This window comes from Antennarius striatus, chromosome 2 (assembly GCF_040054535.1).
Source record: "Antennarius striatus isolate MH-2024 chromosome 2, ASM4005453v1, whole genome shotgun sequence".
Classification (NCBI taxonomy): domain Eukaryota; kingdom Metazoa; phylum Chordata; class Actinopteri; order Lophiiformes; family Antennariidae; genus Antennarius; species Antennarius striatus.
The window spans coordinates 1,720,329-1,727,500 of NC_090777.1; the positions used below are offsets into that span (position 1 = coordinate 1,720,329).

The window sequence follows — 7,172 nt, forward strand, 5'->3', positions numbered from 1 at the left end:
TGAGCTCAGCAGTAGATTTAAAGGATTCACATACATGATGTGTCCTTCTGCTCCTGTACAAGGTCACGGGGTCACAGGGTCTCCACCTTGGTCAGGAGTGTTTCCACCCGCCTCACCTGGTCAGGAGACAGATCCTCTCATTGAACCTTTGAGCCTGATGGGCTGCCCCTGGTGGGGGGGGGGGTACTGCTGCACACTGGTCCCCCACTTGTTTCCCCCACCTGAAGCTGGGTGGGCTGGAGTGGAACTTCTCCGTCCTGCATCAGATAACCCCAATCCATCAATGAGCCTAACCCATCAATGACCCTAACCCATCAATGACCCTAACCCATCAATGACCCTAACCCTAACCCATCAATGACCCTAACCCACCAATGACCCTAACCCATCAATGACCCTAACCCACCAATGACCCTAACCCATCAATGACCCTAACCCATCAATGACCCTAACCCTAACCCATCAATGACCCTAACCCTAACCCATCAATGACCCTAACCCATCAGTGACCCTCACCCATCAGTGACCCTAACCCATCAGTGAACCTAACCCATCAGTGACCCTCACCCATCAGTGACCCTAACCCATCAGTGACCCTAACCCATCAGTGACCCTCACCCATCAGTGACCCTAACCCATCAGTGACCCTAACCCATCAGTGACCCTAACCCATCAGTGAACCTAACCCATCAGTGACCCTCACCCATCAGTGACCCTAACCCATCAGTGACCCTAACCCATCAATGACCCTCACCCATCAGTGACCCTAACCCATCAGTGAACCTAACCCATCAGTGACCCTCACCCATCAGTGACCCTAACCCATCAGTGACCCTCACCCATCAGTGAACCTAACCCATCAGTGAACCTAACCCATCAGTGACCCTCACCCATCAGTGACCCTAACCCATCAGTGACCCTAACCCATCAGTGACCCTCACCCATCAGTGACCCTAACCCATCAGTGAACCTAACCCATCAGTGACCCTAACCCATCAGTGACCCTCACCCATCAGTGACCCTAACCCATCAGTGACCCTAACCCATCAGTGACCCTAACCCATCAGTGACCCTAACCCATCAGTGACCCTCACCCATCAGTGACCCTAACCCATCAGTGACCCTAACCCATCAGTGACCCTCACCCATCAGTGACCCTAACCCATCAGTGAACCTAACCCATCAGTGACCCTAACCCATCAATGAGCCTAACCCATCAATGACCCTAACCCATCAATGACCCTAACCCATCAATGACCCTAACCCATCAATGACCCTAACCCTAACCCATCAATGACCCTAACCCACCAATGACCCTAACCCATCAATGACCCTAACCCACCAATGGCCCTAACCCATCAATGACCCTAACCCTAACCCATCAATGACCCTAACCCTAACCCATCAATGACCCTAACCCATCAGTGACCCTCACCCATCAGTGACCCTAACCCATCAGTGAACCTAACCCATCAGTGACCCTCACCCATCAGTGACCCTAACCCATCAGTGACCCTAACCCATCAGTGACCCTCACCCATCAGTGACCCTAACCCATCAGTGACCCTAACCCATCAGTGACCCTAACCCATCAGTGAACCTAACCCATCAGTGACCCTCACCCATCAGTGACCCTAACCCATCAGTGACCCTCACCCATCAGTGACCCTAACCCATCAGTGACCCTCACCCATCAGTGACCCTAACCCATCAGTGACCCTAACCCATCAGTGACCCTAACCCATCAGTGACCCTCACCCATCAGTGACCCTAACCCATCAGTGACCCTCACCCATCAGTGACCCTAACCCATCAGTGACCCTAACCCATCAGTGACCCTAACCCATCAGTGACCTTAACCCATCAGTGACCCTCACCCATCAGTGACCCTAACCCATCAGTGACCCTAACCCATCAATCACCCTCACCTGATGCTGACTCAGCTGCTCTGGTTTTACACACCTGGTTTATCAGGTTTCATCCGCCGCCCGCTGTTGGTGTTTGTTTTAGTGGGGGGGGGGGTAACTTCTGATGGGCTCATTGTGTTATTGGTGTGTTTGTCTGAGGGGGGGGGTAACTTTTCATTGTGTCCTGAGCAGATGGTCCGGATGGACCAATCAGAGCTGCTGGATTATTGTGTTGAACAAACAGTCCCGCCTCAGGGCGACGCCTCAGCTGCTCTACAGTAAACCGCTGGAGCACATTAACCCCCCCACCCCGACCCCCCACCCTCCTCTGGGACACCCTCAATAATTCATGAAGGCATCAACCGCTGTGCTGCCCCCCCACCCCCCGTTCCCCCCGTCACGCTGAGTGGAAGACTGTACTTCAGCATCACTGCCCCCCCTCCCCCCTCCCGCCTGCAGCTCCTCTCCTCACTGCAGCAGATCCTCCCCCCGCTGCAGAGAAACCATCCGACCCGCCATCACACCTCAAGATGCTGCTGCCCCCCCCCCACACACACACTCACAACACACACACACACACACACACACACACACACACACACACACACACACACACACACACACACACACACACGCCTGACAGTCCGCCCCTCTTTGTCCCACTGCGGTCCAGCTTCTCTCCTGCCCCTCCCGCACACTCGACCCCTCCCCCCTTCACCCTCTGCCCCCCCCCTGTCCTCCATTCCTCTTTTTTTCTCTGCATCAAACTGCAGAGCTCAGCATTCTTGTTCTTCGCTGAAGGAAACGAGCGTTGGGGGGGGGGGGCACAACCCCCCCATCCAATTAAAGCAGAGCTTCTGTTACCGAAGAGCAGCTCAGCCAATCAGGAGCCTGCGCAGGCGAAGGCAGCAGGGAGGAGCGAGAGAAGCTGCAGTGTGTGTGTGTGTGTGTGTGTGTGTGTGTGTGTGTGTGTGTGTGTGTGTGTGTGTGTCCCTCCCCAGCAGAGCTCTTCGGTGTGTGTGAGTGTGTGTGTGTGGAGTTTACAGCAGGTTCCTTCATCCTCTCCTCATCCTCACTGGAAACCGGACAAAGTAACGGGAACCGGAGCAGTTCGGCGGTCCGGAGCGCAGCGACCCGGTAGGTGGTGCACACACACACACACACACACACACACACACACACACACACACACACACACACACACACACACACACACACACACACACACACACACACACACACACACACACACACACACACAGGTGAAGTTTGATCCTCCTCTGCTTCTGATGCTGGCTGTGACTTACCGTATTACCGGACCCGGTCCAGAACGGAGGGATGGACGGGGGGAGGGGTGAGGGGTGTGTGGTTGTGTGTGTGTGGGGGGGTAGTGCGGGACTCCCCGATGCTTCCGGGCTGGTTCGTGTGCACACGGTCCTCTAGTGCCGCAGTATCCCGGTACATGCCGGAGCTCCACCGGAGCTCCACCGGAGCTCCACCGGAGCTCCACCGTCACTGCCGTGACCGTGATGGAGGTTTATCCTCCCGCTGCGGGGTGAGAGCAAAGTTTGGTCCCAGCCGGTCGTTATTCTCAGTGGGCGTTCAGGGAGTCACCGGGTCGTTCCGGTAACGGGGGATCCGGGTCGGGGGGTTGGAGCCCGGTGGGTGTGGTTGTGTTCAGTCAGTCCTGTTACATCAAACATCTCCTGAAGAACATCACTAGAGGTTCCTCCACCGCCTGGTGGAGTCTGACCTTCATCACCAGTGGATGAAGGTGTGCTGCCGTCCAGCAGGGGGCGCTGTGGGGTTCCTCCTGCTGCTGCAGAGGGGAGGACCAGGGCCAAGTGGGGGGAGCGGAGCTCCCGATTCTCCTGAAGAAAGGGTCACATGACAACACCCAAAGGGTCACATGACAACACCCAAAGGGTCACATGACAACACCCAAAAGGTCACATGACAACACCCAAAGGGTCACATGACAACACCCAAAGGGTCACATGACAACACCCACAGGTGACCCAGCTGCTCCAAACCACTGGTTAAGTAAAGTTTCAATTATTGAACAGCAGCAAGGGGCGGGCTGTGATCTGTGATGGACCCCTAGTGGACCTGTGATGGACCCCTAGTGGACCTGTGATGGACCTCTGGTGGACCTGTGATGGACCCCTAGTGGACCTGTGATGGACCCCTAGTGGACCTGTGATGGACCCCTAGTGGACCTGTGATGGACCTCTGGTGGACCTGTGATGGACCCCTAGTGGACCTGTGATGGACCCCTAGTGGACCTGTGATGGACCTCTGGTGGACCTGTGATGGACCCCTAGTGGACCTGTGATGGACCTCTGGTGGACCTGTGATGGACCTGTGATAGACTTGTGATGGGCCTCTGATAGACCTGTGATGGACCCCTAGTGGACCTGTGATGTGCCTCTGGTGGACCTGTGATGGACCTGTGATGGACCTGTGATGTGCCTCTGATGGACCTGTGATGTGCCTCTGATGGACCTGTGATGGACGTCTGATGGACCTGTGATGGGCCTCTGATGGACCTGTGATGGACATGTGATGGACCCCTAGTGGACCTGTGATGGGCCTCTGGTGGACCTGTGATGGACCTGTGATGGACCCCTAGTGGACCTGTGATGGGCCTCTGGTGGACCTGTGATGGACCTGTGATGGACTTGTGATTGACCTCTGATGGATCTCTGGTGGACCTCTGATGGACCTGTGATGGACCTGTGATTGACCTGTGATGGAACTATGCAACGGCAGTCATCTTCTTCATCAGAGAGCTTGTCCACTTTCTGTTCTAAATCCTGATCCCCGTAGCAGTTGAAGCAGATGAAGCAGTTGAAGCAGATGAAGCAGATGAAGCAGTTGAAGCAGTTGAAGCAGTTGAAGCAGTTGAAACAGTTGAAACAGTTGAAGCAGTTGCGTGGTGGGGGTTTCGTTTCTCTTAAGGACAGGAGACAGTGTGTAAAACACAAGGTATTTATTTGCCATTTCAATCATGCGTAGGTTGAGTAGCAGTACAGTAACATCATCTATAGGTTGAGTAGCAGTACAGTAACATCATCTATAGGTTGAGTAGCAGTACAGTAACATCATCTATAGGTTGAGTAGCAGTACAGTAACATCATCTATAGGTTGAGTAGCAGTACAGTAACATCATCTATAGGTTGAGTAGCAGTACAGTAACATCATCTATAGGTTGAGTAGCAGTACAGTAACATCATCTATAGGTTGAGTAGCAGTACAGTAACATCATCTATAGGTTGAGTGTGAGTCCAGTAACGTCATCGATGATACTGACAGACAGACGGGTTCAACAAACACTCTCTAAGCATGATGAGAGCTCTGGAGACGGTGAATGGTCCATTGAGGTGTTGGTACAGAATATTCTGGGTACAGGAAAACTTCAAGTACAAACTAGGAAATGGATCACATCTCTTTTTATACTCTAAAGGCGGAACTATGGGATGTGTGAATCGGTTGTTTAACTTCGGCCCCTCTGCTCTCCACTAACCTGTCCCCCGGTTTCAGTAGGTGCATCATGACCTCAACGTGCTGGACGGTCTGACACAAGCCCACACTCAGATGTGTTGATGCAATGCAGATCTGTGGTTCTATGACATGGTTTTGTTTTATTGTATTAAAAACTTTCCACCACAGTTGAAGCCGATGAAGAACTTTCTACACGGCACAGAGGGGGTGCTGCAAACTCATTTCTGGTTCTTCTCAGAAAAGCCCCCGTCCCCACCCACTCGTGTTCCCACCCTGTGTGTGTGTGGGGGGGGGGGGGGGCATGGGGTGGGTCTACACGAAGGACTCACTGAACACGTGGAAACGTCGACACGTGAAGACGGCTTTAAGCATGTCAAGCCAGGTGGTGGCAGTGTTGAGTCAAGTTTTATCCAATAGGAACCCTCCGTGTTGTCACGACACACGCGACCATAAATATGACGTCACAGCAGTTTTCGGCGCCAGAAAGACGTCAGTGTTTGTAAAAAGTCCCGGGGACACGCCGTCCACACGACAACGCTGGGGGGGGGGGGGGGGGGGGTGAGAGCTTCATTCAGACAGCAATGACCGGAAACTCCCCCCACTGTAGTGGCAAATGGAAACAAGACCCCCACTGGTCCCGGGATTAACCCTCAGACTGTTAACATGGTTAGACAACAATGGGACTAGACTGATACTAAAGTGGGACTAAACTGGGACTAGACTTGGCTTTAACTGGGACTAGGCTGGGACTAAACTGAGCTAGTACTGGGACTAGACTGGGACTAGACTGGGACTAAACTGGCACTGGACTGGGACTAAACTGGGACTAGACTGGGATTAGACTGGGGCTAGGCTTGGACTAAACTGGGACTAGTACTGGGACTAAACTGGGACTAGCCTCAGATTTAACTGGGACTGAACTGGGATTAGACTGGGACTAGACTGGGAATAGACTGGAACTAAACTGGGACTAGACTGGGACTAAACTGGGACAAGAACTGGGACTAGACTGGGACTAAACTGGGATTAGACTGGATCTAAACTGGGACTAGACTGGGACTAAACTGGGATTAGAACTGGGACTAGACTGGGACTAAACTGGGACTATACTGGGATTAGACTGGAACTAAACTGGGACTAAACTGGGACTACACTGGGACTACACTGGGAATAGACTGGAACTAAACTGGGACTAGACTGGGACTAGACTGGGACTAAACTGGGATTAGACTGGAACTAAACTGGGACTAGACTTGGACTAAACTGGGATTAGAACTGGGACTAGACTGGGACTAAACTGGGACAAGAACTGGGACTAAACTGGGATTAGACTGGAACTAAACTGGGACTAGACTGGGACTAAACTGGGATTAGAACTGGGACTAGACTGGGATTAGACTGGGACTACACTGGGACAAGAACTGGGACTAAATTGGGATTAGACTGGAACTAAACTGGGACTAGACTGGGACTAAACTGGGATTAGAACTGGGACTAGACTGGGACTAAACTGGGACTATACTGGGATTAGACTGGAACTAAACTGGGACTAAACTGGGACTACACTGGGACTACACTGGGAATAGACTGGAACTAAACTGGGACTAGACTGGGACTAGACTGGGACTAAACTGGGATTAGACTGGAACTAAACTGGGACTAGAGTGGGACTAAACTGGGATTAGAACTGGGACTAGACTGGGACTAAACTGGGACAAGAACTGGGACTAAACTGGGATTAGACTGGAACTAAACTGGGAC

The 7,172-nt window shown here is 52.7% G+C and overlaps 1 protein-coding gene across 1 annotated transcript in view; it reads left to right on the forward strand.

The window, feature by feature from the left end:
• The first annotated feature begins 2,961 nt into the window (after nt 1-2,961).
• Nucleotides 2,962-7,172, forward strand: part of LOC137607190 (synaptotagmin-2-like) — a 57,072-nt gene continuing 52,861 nt past the window's right edge. The window contains exon 1 of the mRNA XM_068332764.1: nt 2,962-3,044. The gene's annotated coding sequence lies outside the window, so the exon portion shown is untranslated. The remainder of the gene's footprint in view (nt 3,045-7,172) is intronic.